A 13849-nucleotide genomic window follows, 5' to 3' on the forward strand; every position below is an offset into this window, starting at 1 on the left:
TTTAATAGATCAGATATACCACATTTATTTCAGTTTATATGTCATTTTAAAAAATGGAAAGAAAAGCAAATCAAACTTAAGGAAGGAGCTTTTCAGAAAGCAACAATAAATCTTATAAAACAAAACATTATAGAGAACATTGTAGAGAACAATTAAGTAAAATACTGAATAAAAGATCAACGAAATGTAAAAGCAGAGCAAAATTTATGGCAAGCAGCCGCCACGAAAGACAGGCGTTCACAACAGGACCCAAAGAAGGAAGACAATATTATTGGATAAATTAGGCCTAACTATCCCCCAGTTTGCAGCTAGCATATACAATAAGCCTGCATTGCGATTTGAAGGTAACCACTTATACTTTGTTTTTAGGTTCTCAGTATTCTTGTCTGGATGTGTAAACTTTGATTCATTGTTATCTTCTGAAGGTAGCACTTAGTTTTCTTCTTTATTTTCCATAAAACCTTTTACTACATCAATAATATATTGACTGCTAGAGTAGTACAAGTCTGCTAAGTGTAGCCTATGGAATGGCCTATTTTTATTTGGGTGGGTAGACACTACAAAGCAGTGCAAGCAGATCACACCATTCCACAATGCCATTATAGGGACACATTTCTGTACCAAACTTAGATCAGCACAAGGTTCTATAGCGATTTAAGGTATTAACATGACCATTGCATCTGAAGATTTTCTATGGCCAATGACACTTCCATAGAATTATTACATTGACATACCATTTACTAGGCAGATAACCGTGGTCCATAACTTAAAGGGGTAATACAAGAATAGAAAAACAGAATTTTTTCTTTAAAAAATAAAAAAACGCTCGCTGTGTCTCCAGGTTGGATGTGGTTTACTTGCAGTTAAAACTCTCAACCTTTATATGTTTTTAATGTGATTGAAAGAAAACGGCCACTAGGTGGTTCTGTTCTGTTCCCTGCCACAAGTCAAACAAACAGTTTAGTCTCCTCCCAGCCTGGCAGGAGACCAAACTCAGGAAATGTGTGCGGAGAATGGCAAGGCACAGCTCTTGCAGGCTTCAGTGATGCAGCGCCTGCTGAGGAATGCCCACTTTCTCCCGGGAGCTCACACTGTGTGAGCAAGAGGAAAGGTATGATACAGAGCTTTTAAAAGCTCAGGAAAAAAACTAAGGGCAGGAGGTGTGTTAGGGAATAGAATCTGAGTTAGTTTAGAAAATATGGTTTAAAGACTGGTACTCTAACAGAATAATAGGTTTCACAAGGAAACACCATCCATTGCCTATGTGAACTTAGCATTTGCCCAAGCTGGATCTGCAATTGATATCACTGTATAATACAATGTTGGCAGCAAAGCTAGCCCATTACAACAGAACCACCTGGCTTAGAGTAAGGAGACCACTAAAAAAATTACATAAGAGAATAGGCAGTTACCTACTGCAATTAAACTAACTGCCCTTAAAAGGCTTTAAAAAAGTTTTAAAATCTCTCTGAGCTTCTATTGGGGGACACAGGACCATGGGTATATGCTGCTTGTCGCTAGGAGGCTGACATTAGGCAATAAACAAAAGAAAGCCGGCTCCTCCCAGCAGTATATATCGCCTCCTGGCTCTGAGCAACTCAATTTAGTCCCAAAGCAGAAGGAGAACCGACCAAGAAAAGAAAAAAAACCCAGACAAAGGAAGGGTAACCAACCACAAAAAAAAATAAAAAATAAAGTATCCTCCCACCACAGCGGCAGAAACTGGCAGGTCACAAACCAATGGGTGGGTGCTGTGTCCCCCAATAGAAGCTCTGAGAAAGATTTTACGGTAAATCTAAAAAAAAAAAAATCTACTTTTCTCGAGGGCTTCATTCAGAGACATAGGACCATGGGACGACCCAAAGCAGTCCCTGGGGAGTGAAGGCTAACATCTCAGCCAGAAAAGAAACTCAGGCGGACAGCTGAACAGCCACCTGCAGGACCCTGCAGCACAGGCCTGCGTCGGAGGATGCAAAGGTGTGAACATTGTAAAACTTGGCAAAAAAGGTATGCAGACACAACAACGCCTTGCAAACCTGCAGAACCGAAGCCCCGTGGCTGACCGCCCAGGATGCCACAACCGCACGGGTGGAGTGAGCAGTCACTCAAAAGGGGGGCACCTTACCCTTACAACAATATGCTTCAGAAATGGCAGAGCGGATCCACCAGGAGATAGGGCCTTGGTGGCCAGAAGCCCCTTAAGCTGCCCATCGGAAAGCACAAACAGTCACACCGCTGAAAGGGACCGACAAATAGGTCCAAACCACCCAAACCAAGTCCAGTTTATAGAGCTGGCGTTCCCTTGGATGAGAAAGGGACAGGCAGAGAGGGGGCAACACAATCTCCTAATTTACGACCTTGGATTGAAAAGGAGTGTACCGGCCGAAGAACCACCTTATCTTGGTGAAGCACCAGAAAAGGGGAACGGCAAGAGAGGGCATCCAATTCTGACACACGGCAAATGGACGTGACTGCGACAAGGAAGGCCACCTTCCAGGAAGGGAAGTGAATAGAAACCTGACCAAGAGGCTCAAACGGAGTACCCTGCAGAGCATCCAAAATGAGTTTGAGGTACCAAGGTGCCCTAGGGGACCGGAACTGGGGGACCTCGTGAGCCACGCCCTACAAAAAAAGTGCGCACGTGAAGATAGGATGCAAGGGGGTATTGGAAGAGGACAGAAAGAGCCGAAACCTGCCACTTGATGGAACTGAGGGCAAGGAGTGTTTTCAGGCCAGATTGTAAAAAAAACAAGAGGTTCGGCAAGGAAAGAGAACGAGCCTCGCACCAGCAGTAATAGGCCCACCAGGTACGATGGTAAATCCTGGCAGAAGAAGGCTTCCGGGCACAGAGCATGGTCCAGATCACCCAGGAAGAGAAACTCCGAGCCATCAAAACCACGGTTTCAACCGCCACGCCGTCAAACACAGCGGAAGTAAATTGGGGTGGCAGAGGGGTTCTTGGGAGAGAAGGTCAGGACAATTTGGAGGACTGAAGGGAACTTCTGCCACATCTGTGTACCACACGCGACAAGGCTAATCCAGAGCCACAAGAATCGCTGAGACGCCCTCCGCCTTGAGCTTCCAGACGACCCTGGGAAGTGGAAGCGGCGGAAAGAGGTAGGGGAGAGCGAAGGGGTCCAAGGGACCACGAGCGCGTCTACCGCCAGCGTCAGGGGATCCCGCGACCTGGAGACGAAGCGAGGTACTTTCCTGTTCCGGCACGACATGAAGAGATACACGTCTGGAGTTGCCCAGCAGTGACAGATTTGAGTGAAAACCTCCAAGTGGTGAAGGGACCACTCACCCAGGTTGGTGGTGGAGCAACTCAGAAAGTCCGCTTCCCAATGGGCAATGCCGTTATGGCTGGTACGTGAAGTTCTGCCCAGGAGAGGATCCCCGACACTTCCTTCATGGCAGCCAAGCTGCATGTCCTGCCCTGGCGATTGATTTATACCACAGTGGTGGTGTCGTCTGTCTGCACCCGTACCGGAAGGCCCCAAAAAACAGATGAATCCTGTGAAGAAGGCACAGGAAGATCGCACAAAGTTCCAGGACAATGATGGGAAGACCAGACTCAGACGGGGTCCAACGGCCCTGTACAGTTTTGTCCCAGAAGACACCTCCCCGGCACCAATGGAGAGGCAGGAAGGAGCGAACCTGCCGGAGGAGAGGAGACCGGAGCCACCAAAGAAGGGAACAATGATTTCAGAGCGGTAGCCAGATCCCGTGGTGGAGAGACCAGGGGGATTTGTCAGAAGATGGCCCACTGAAGGAGACGGTACCAAAATTGGGCAAAGGGGACCGCCTCCATTGCCCCCGGTAGCCTCAGATATGATCTCATCTAGGCATTTACCAAAGAGACGAGACCTCAGGAAAGGCATCTCAGTAAGGGAGCGCTTAGAAGCCACATCGGCATTCCAAGCTTTAAGCCACATCGAACGCCGAAGAGCCCCCAGATTGCCAGAGGCAAAGGCAGCGCAGCAAGCCAACACCAAGGAAGCCGAGCAGATGTAGCCCCCTGCTAAAATCCCCTGGTGCAATTGACTGGCCCAAACCGAGAGAGCTTTGCATACCCAAGTGGAGGCCAATGCTGGCAACAAGGCCAAGCCTGACGCTTTGAAGGCGAATTTAGACAAATTTTCAATGCGCTTATCTGAGGGGTCTTTGAAAGGAGGATGCATCAGCCAGTGGCAGGGTAGGGGGGAGAGAGACAGAGAGACCCACTCCGAAGTGGGAGCAGACTTCCCACCATTCAGCATAGCTGGGCCGCAGGAACGCACAGGGTGGACAGATAGGCTCAGAGGAACTGTTTGACATTTTGGTCTTGAGTAGAAATAATAAGTGACCAGCGCAGGAACTGCTTGTTTGGGGGGGGGGGGGGGGGGGGGGGGAAATCAGGTCTGTGGAAGGTCATGAAAAAAAGGCACTAGTAAGTCATACAACCAGACAGACAAGGATCTCACCCAGGATCCTGTGTCCGAGGGAAGCAGGTTCTGAAGGTACCACTGGAGCAGACAGCAGCCGGAAGACCAGTAGAGATGCTGAGAGGCATCAGATCAGGACAGTGGATACAGCCAGGTACACACTGGGCCAGGAGTAGGGGAGGGGGCCCAAGTGACCCCTACAGCGCTGTAGCTCCATTGGGTGAGAAAGAACGCAGCCCTGCACAGCGAGCACTCCCACAGGATAGGGCAAGATCTGGACCCAGAGCGCGCGCTGAGAGATGGGGGGGCCGGGTGCAGGAGAGGAGCAGCCCTCAGCGTTCTACGCTGCTGCATAAAAGAGGCGGAGCCATTACTAGGCCCGAGCCGCAGGCTTGATTAGCATGACTATCTGCAGCCCGGCCGGAACATGGAATGCGCATGTAGCGCTGAGGCCGTGCGCATTAACAAAATTTCCCCTAAAGAGTCCCAGAGGCCATGGGCAGGGCACAGTGACCTCTCTGCCCGCAGCACTGAGTGCAGACGGGGAGGAGTTTGACTGCCCATTCAGCAATACACCGTGCCCCAGCTCATGGGTGTGGGATCAGGCAGCGTCATGCTCCTGTCGCTCCACACTAGAAAAACAAAAATGGGAGAGAAAATCTAACTAGACACTGATACCAGGAAAAAAAAAAAAAAAACATGAAGACCAGGTCTGGACAACTCCAGACCTGTGTCGGCCTCCGTCTGACACTAAGCTAAAAACTGAACTAAACTGAACTGGGACTAAATTGAGTTGCTCAGAGCCAGGAGGCAGGTATATCCTGCTGGGAGGAGCTGGCTTTCTTTTCTTTTTTGCCTAGTGTCAGCCTCCTAGCAGCAAGCAGCATATACCCATGGTCCTGTGTCTCTCCCCCCCCCCCCCCCCCCCCAATGAAGGGCTTGAGAAAAACCTGCATCATGATTCTCTTAATAAACTTTACTCAGAACCCATTTTCAAGAATATACCATATTACTCATGAACACCATCTCCAATACACAAGATAAACATTTTCCAGTTACAAGTTCATTGGGAGTTAAATGTTCTTGCATCTTTCAAATAAAAAACGGACACAGATCAGCCATATACTCAAGTACATAGAGTTAAGCGAACTTACAGTTCACTGGTTCATAACGAACCTCATGGCTTGGCCGACTATTACTTTAGTCTGTATAAATTAGTTCAGCTTTCCAAGTGCTCTGGTGCCTGGAAAAGGTGGATACAGTGGTCCCCCGACATAAGATGGCACTGACATACGAAAGTTTTAACATACAATAGCCTCTGTGCCCCTTTTACAGTTATTCCTTAATACAACAGAGCTTATTGTTCTCCTACTCAAGGTCAGTTTCATCGTTTCAAGCATCACTGGGCGCATGCCGAAACTAAGATAAGCTTTCACAAAAACAAGAGAAATAAGCCGGCGCCCTCTTAGCTAAGTAACGTATATAAAAAAAAAAACAGTGAACATAAATATCAAAATATAATTTTCCCAACAGACGGCGCAGGGCAGCGGCAACGTATTGATACAGCAGCAGAGGAGCGTATTGACATGGCAGCAGAGGAGCGGCGAACTGACGGGCTGGCGCAGCAGGGACATGCGAGTATGACTGAACATCTGTCTGTATGTGCCTCCATGTATAGTGTCCGTGTTCCCTAAACATATGATGGTCCACCTGGAACCAATTAACATTGTATGTTGGGGGACCACTGTACAGTCCTAGGAGACCTAAGACTGATGACGGACATTTCCAGGCCACCTGAGCACTTGGAAAGCGGAACTAATTTACGCAGACTAAAATAACGGTCGAGCCGTGAGGTTTGTTAAGAGCCAATGTACTTTAAGTTCACTCAACTCTTCATTATGTAGCTAATGTGGTTGATTCTAAGTAAAAAGATTGATTTCTTTCAAGAATCTGTGCAGGGATTGCAGAGATCTAGCTAAAATTTCTTGCTCGTCCCTTTCCCTCTTGTTTAACTATCACCATGTGACCTGGCACCAGCTCACCACTGGTGGACCTCTGTGCTCTGCCTCCCTCTCCCATCATGGTAACATGAGAGCATGGTAATGTAACCTGGCCTCTTAATGACTTCGGGGCTCCACTTCTCTCAGATCTCCATGATGTGTGGAAGAGGCAGAGCACTGAGGTCCATTAGAGCAGAGGATGCCAGGTCACATGGTGATAGTTGCGATGTGAGAGGAGGCGGAAAGACAAGTAGAGTAGAGTGCAAGAGTAGAGTAGGTCACATGGGCTGTAAAGAACATGAATGATAAGGGTGGCATGGATGGGACCCAGGGGACGCATCTTAGTTGCAATTAGCCTAAGATGACACCCATGATTGAACTTAAGGCCCACTATAAGACTGCTATGGAGGATCATCAGACTTTAAGGTCACCCTTCACCCCTTGACGATACCATATACAAAAGCCTCAAGAAAAGTTATTTTTGTATTTTCACTTTTTCCTCCACAACTTTTATGCTTCTATTCAAAGAACGAGGGTTTGTTTTTTGCAGGACCAACTGTACTTTGTAATGACATCATTTAGCATAAAATATCCAATGAAATAAAAAAATAAATAAAATTATATACCGTATATACTCGAGTATAAGCCGAGTTTTTCAGCACGATTTTTCGTGCTGAAAACGCCCCCCTCGGCTTATACTCGAGTGAACTCTCCACCCGCAGTGGTCTTCAACCTGCGGACCTCCAGAGGTTTCAAAACTACAACTCCCAGCAAGCCCGGGCAGCCATCGGCTGTCCGGGCTTGCTGGGAGTTGTAGTTTTGAAACCTCCGGAGGTCCACAGGTTGAAGACCACTGCGGCCTTCGACATCTTCCAGCCCCCTCTCACCCCCCTTTAGTTCTGTACAGTACTCGCCTCCGCTCGGCGCTGGTCCGGTGCTGCAGGGCTGTCCGGAGAGGAGGTGGTCCGGTGGGATAGTGGTTCCGGGCTGCTATCTTCACCGGGGAGGCCTCTTCTAAGCGCTTCGGGCCCGGCCTCAGAATAGTCACGTTGCCTTGACAACGACGCAGAGGTACGTTCATTGCCAACGTACTTCTGCGTCATTGTCAAGGCAACGCCTCTATTCCGGGCCAGAAGCGCAGAGAAGAGGCGCCCCCGGTGAAGATAGCAGCCCGGAACCACTATCCCACCGGACCACCTCCTCTCCGGACAGCCCTGCAGGACCGGACCAGCGCCGAGCGGAGGTGAGTACTGTACAGAACTAAAGGGGGGTGAGAGGGGGCTGGATGATGTCGAAGGCCGCAGTGGTCCTCAACCTGCGGACCTCCGGAGGTTTCAAAACTACAACTCCCAGCAAGCCCGGACAGCCGATGGCTGCCCGGGCTTGCTAGGAGTTGTAGTTTTGAAACCTCTGGAGGTCCGCAGGTTGAAGACCACTGAGGGCGGATGATGAGAAGAGGATGATGAAGGGGGGGTGTGGGATGATGACAAGAGGATGATGAAGGGGGGGGGGGGTGGGATGATGAAGGGGGGTGTGTAGGATGATTACAAGGGGATGATGAAGGGGGGTGGGGATGACGACAAGGGGATGATGAAGGGGGGGATGTGTGGGATGATGACAAGGGGATGATGAAGGGGGGGATGTGTGGGATGATGACAAGGGGATGATGACAGGTGATGATGAGGGTCTGGATGATGACAGGCGGTGATGATGAGGATGTTAATGACGGGTCTGGATGATGACGGGGGTCTGGATGATGACAGGGGGGGATGATGTATTTTCCACCCTAGGCTTATACTCGAGTCTAACTTTTCCTGAGATTTTGGGTTGAAATTAGGGGTCTCGGCTTATACTCAAGTATATACGGTACATATACATATATATATATAATTTATATATATATGTATTATATATATATATATATATATATATATATATATATATATATATATATATATACACACTGTTTCCGATATGAGATCTGACCAACAATCTGAAATGTTCTAGTTATTTTTATGTACAGCACACCGTGCGGAACAAACATTTTAATACTATATTATATATTATAATTTGACAAATAAAGTGGGAGGGGGAGATAAAATTGTTCATAGTGTTAAGTATTTTCTTTAAGTTTTTTTATTTTTTATTTATTTTAATTTTTTTTACACTCCCAATAGGGGACTTTCATAACAAATCATTTGGCTGCTTACACACCAGCATGATACAAATATATGGCATTGACCTGCGAGATTGGCATTCTTCTCGTACAGCCTGCCTGTGGTGTGCTGTAAAAGTACAGTCTACATGGCAGGCACGGATGTCACGAACCGACACGAGCGGGTGGTAGGGTTATCTATAAAATCACTATTTGTCTACACTAGACCGAAAATAATGATAACCAATCCCTCTTACACCACCCAATTTAAAGGTATCGCTGCCACCACCTGTCAATTTCAAGCCGACAGGAAGCTATCAAACCAATCTGGATATGCTACTATTCCCAAATTTAGTCTGCTATCCCCAGTAGTATATTAAAACAGGAAAAAGATTAATCCAAATCTATAATGTAGCCGAACAGGTAAGTAAATTTAAGACTAACTTAGCTCTCTTCAAGGACAATGTGTGTCCGTTTCACCAGACATAAGGCAGTACTTAAAGGGGTACTCCAGTGGTTAAGATTTTTGGCTATATTGCACCTTCTTTTAATCACAAAGAAAGAAGAAATCCAGCTCAGCTCAGGAAGATACGGCTTTATTCCCATCAACGAGGCAACAGGTACAGGGAGGAAGTGAGGCGTTTCGGCCAGGTGCTGGCCTTAGTCGTACAACTAAGGACAGCACCTGGACCGAAACGCGTCACTTCCTCCCTGTACCTGTTGCCTCGTTGATGGGAATAAAGCCGTATCTTCCTGAGCTGAGCTGGAGTTCTTCTCTTTCTTTGTGATTACTCCGGGTGAGGTCCACACCCACTCCGCACCCAGCATCCAGACCAGGGATTGAGCCGGGATACCTGCTTTCTGTAATCTTCTTTTAATGTTCATGTTTTTTGCAACTGACATGTATTATGTGTTTGTGTAGCATGTGTCTTTTTTTCTTACCTGTTTGTGGGCCAGGAAGTTCTGTAGTTCTGTGTTGATCTCTTACTGTTGTCCACATGTTAGGATTAGGCTGTGGACAACATGTCATGGCTTTTTTCCCCCCCTCTGTTCTTTCAGAACTGTATGAGAGATAAGCCACGCCCCCTCATCTCCCCCTCCAGGTGGTCACAGGTGTGCATGAGAGAAAGAGGCCAGAGCAGGGGGAGAGAGAGGACATACTTCCCTGTCCCTGTTATGTGTATGAATGCTAGTGTTTACAAACCAGTGTGCCTCCAGCTATTGCAAAACTACAACTCCCAGCCTGCCTGGACAGACTTTGGGCATGCTTGGAGTTGTAGCATAGCAACAGCTGGAGGCACACTGATTGGGAAACACTAGCCTAGCCTATTCAGTACATTACAAACAAAGTGCATTGTTTCCCAACCAGGGTGTCTTCAGCTGCATCAAAATTACAACTCCCAGCATGCCCGGACAGCTTTTGACTGTCCGGGCATGCTGGTAGTAGTAGTTTTGCAACACCTGGAGGCACCCTGGTTGGGAAACACTGGTGTATGCCCTATAGAGGTGTGGTGAATTACAACCCCCAGAAGACTACAGAGGCAGCATGCTGGTGTTATACCACATACTGAAGACTCCTGAATGACATGCTTGGAGTTGTAGTCCCTTTTGTGTGTGTATGCCAGTGTATCCCAACCAGGGCTGATTATATTAGTGTGCTGTGTATAAGGGGGTCGACCCAGGAAAATAATATGGTGGGTAGAGGGCGGAGCAAATAAAAATAAAATTTTAAAAAAAGGAGCCGCCCCAAACCAGCAAGGCATGTGGCATGCTGGGATTTGTAGTTTTCAGCACAGCAATTAACAGGAAATAGAAGCAAAGATAGGAAAACAAAGTGGTGGATAAAAAGACAAAGAACGGAAATAGAGTTGCCTAAACAACAAGAATAGAAATTAAACAAAACAAATAGGGTAAGTCAAAAACGGAAAAACACGTTGACCACCGGAGTACCCCTTTAATAAATGAATGATTTATTATTAAAGAAAAATATTCACAGTACATATAAAAATAGATGGTAACAAAACAAAGTTTCACCACAGAGAAAATAAAATAAATGGGAAAAAAACATAGAATACCTACTTATAAAAAAAAGACACAGTTCTATTCCATGGGGTCTGGTAGGAAATGGCCTCTGGCTTCCAAAATTAGATCTAGTCCCCCATGCAAGCCCTAGCCCCCCCCCAGGTCTGCAGTTTTATACCCTGCTATGGACAGGTGATCCCTCTATGTTCAGCCCCTTGGCGGGAGAAGGAGAAGAGATAGATAGATGTGATACCTTCTTGCCCAAAGAATAGGAAATGTCCTCTATCTTCTATCATGGGTCAGGCACTCACATAATTTTCTTATATTTGGGTTCTCCATCAAATCCTCTTTCTAGGGGTACCTGACATGACCCCCTTTGTGTATATGATTTACCCAGTGCATACAGTTCGGGCAGGGATCATTACACAAGGGTCATGTGAGGACTCATTTTAAAAGGTAGTATGATGGAGAATCTAACCGTACAAGATAGGGGCTGTGGACATACTTCCCTGACCTCCATATTTAATATTTGGAAGACATGGCATTTTCATCAATTGGCATCAGGAGAGAGAGTGTCTCTGTCTAGGAGAAGTGTCAAATTCATCATCCAGGCAACAGTGTCCCTTAATTGGCATAGGTATGTTCATTGCCCCCAACTGGCCACTGGATGCCATCGCTCAGACTGTCGTCTCCTCGCAGTTAGATAAAACAGGATAGATTCTTTGAAATGTTAAACTAACACAGATAAGGGTAAGGGTGCATGCACACCACGTTTTTGCTATTCAGTTCCCGTATACGGTTTTCCTTCAAAAACTGTACTAAAACCCGGATGTATTGACTTAACATTGCAAACCGTATTGCAAAGGCATCATACGGTTATGTCCATTTGGCAACTTTTACGGTTGGGCCCGGTTTTTCAGCCGTGTTCGCAACCGTAGTATACAGCGTTTTTAGGTCTGGTTGACCAAACATATCCTAACCGTATACGTTTTTATTGACATGGAAATCAATGAGAACCGGACTAAACCGTATGAGTGTACGGTTGCATCCGTTTTAAGCTCTCCATTTTTATTGCACATGCAAGCCGAAAACGCCACCCATCTTCTGGAAAAATTTACTTATAAACAAGGCGAACATTGACAGACGTATACGTTTTTTTAGGGTGAAAACGGATACAACCGGATTAAACCATACATTACGATTCAAACCGTATACGGTTTCAAACCGGATACAGGTTAATCTATGTGCACACGGTTTAATACGGTTGAGTCCGGTTTTTGCCTATCCGTTTTTTTACAAAAAACCTGATACGGGAACTGGATAGCAAAAACGTGGTGTGCATGCACCCTAATGGGATTAACAGTTGGGCATACTGATGGACATTTATGCAGGACATAAATCAACAGTAATAAATGGCAATCAATCACAATGCAGCATGGATACATAGTTTAGCCATTGTATATGACAACGGAGGCCTGCAATAAGGTACAAATCAGGCTAGATGCTGTGTTCCCATTTGATTGAATCTAGAGGGTACAACTGCCCGGAACAGATTGAAGTCTGATCCCGGCAGTTGCAGGCAAGTGTCGATAAATGCAGAACTGGCCGCATAAGAGGGTGCTCCGCTTGTGAGCCTTCTCCATATATAGTGACTGCCAGTAACCATAAAAACTGAAAATAAAAGGAAAAAAGAGAGGCGCGCTCCTGGTGTGATACCGTTGAAGTAAAGCGGGTACGTGCGAGTTAGATGCACCTTACCGTGGTTAGTTGTGCTGCGGGCACAACACCTTTGTAAGCCTTCAGATCGCAAGAAGCCGTTGGTATCCCGGGTCAGAGATCCTAGCGTACGGCGGCGTTAGGTAGGTGGCTGCCTCTGCATCCCTAACCCTGACTGGCAAGTCCGGTTCTAATGTGTAGGAATAGGGAGAAAAATTGGGATGAGATCCGGCGCCTCCTCCGATATAGTAAGTTGATGATTCGGAAATGAAGATTTAACAAAACTGCCCATATTTAAAAAAGGCTGTTTTATTGGAGGGTGCACCCTCCAATAAAACAGCCTTTTTTAAATATAGGCAGTTTTGTTAAATCTTCATTTCCGAATCATCAACTTACCATATCGGAGGAGGCGCCGGATCTCATCCCAATTTTTCTCCCTATTCCTAAGTAACCATAAAAAGGCATATGGACAGTCACTAAGGAGTTAACACTGTTAAGTTACAGCCTTATTACCAATAAAAAGATACACTGCTCAAAAAAATAAAGGGAACACTAAGAATACATCCTAGATCTGAATTAATGAACTAATCAAATGAAATACTTTCGTCTAGAGGTGCACTGAAATGGAAATTTCAGAACCGAAACGAAACCGAAATAAAAAAAAAAATGTCCGGCCGAAACCGATACCGAAAATGACTTCTCCCCGTCTTCTGGTAATATGCAGCGCTCCGCTCATTAGATTAGATTCCCCCAAATTAGATTGCCAGCTCCCCCACATTAGGTCAGGAGTTCCCCCACAATAGTAGGCAGCTCCCCCACAATAGTAGGCAGCTCCCCCACAATAGTAGGCAGCTCCCCCACAATAGTAGGCAGCTCCCCCACAACAGTAGGCAGGTTCCCAAATTAGGTCAGCATTTCCCCCACAATAGTAGGCAGCTCCCCCCAACAAAAGTAGGCAGCTTCCCCCAACAATATTAGGCAGCTTCCCCCCCACACACAATATTAGGCAGCTTCCCCCCCACACACAATATTAGGCAGCTCCCCCCCCCACACACACAATATTAGGCAGCTCCCCCCCCCACACACACAATATTAGGCAGCTCCCCCCCCCACACACACAATATTAGGCAGTTCCCCCCCCCACAATATTAGGCAGCTCCCCCCAACAATATTAGGCAGCTCCCCCCAACAATATTAGGCAGCTCCCCCCCCCCACAATATTAGGCAGCTCCCCCCCCCACAATATTAGGCAGCTCCCCCCCCCACAATATTAGGCAGCTCCCCCCCCCACAATATTAGGCAGCTCCCCCCCCCCACAATATTAGGCAGCTCCCCCCCCCACAATATTAGGCAGCTCCCCCCCCCCACAATATTAGGCAGCTCCCCCACAATATTAGGCAGCTCCCCCACAATATTAGGCAGCTCCCCCCCCCCCCCCACACAATATTAGGCAGCTCCCCCCCCCCCACACAATATTAGGCAGCTCCCCCCCCCCCACACAATATTAGGCAGCTCCCCCCTCCCCACACAAT

At 47.0% G+C, this 13849-nt stretch overlaps 1 protein-coding gene across 7 annotated transcripts in view; it reads right to left on the reverse strand.

Moving 5' to 3' along the window:
* Positions 1-13849, reverse strand: part of ZNF280D (zinc finger protein 280D) — a 181449-nt gene that overhangs the window by 125127 nt on the left and 42473 nt on the right. The gene's annotated exons all lie outside the window — the stretch shown is intronic.

This window comes from Hyla sarda, chromosome 4, assembly GCF_029499605.1.
Source record: "Hyla sarda isolate aHylSar1 chromosome 4, aHylSar1.hap1, whole genome shotgun sequence".
Classification (NCBI taxonomy): domain Eukaryota; kingdom Metazoa; phylum Chordata; class Amphibia; order Anura; family Hylidae; genus Hyla; species Hyla sarda.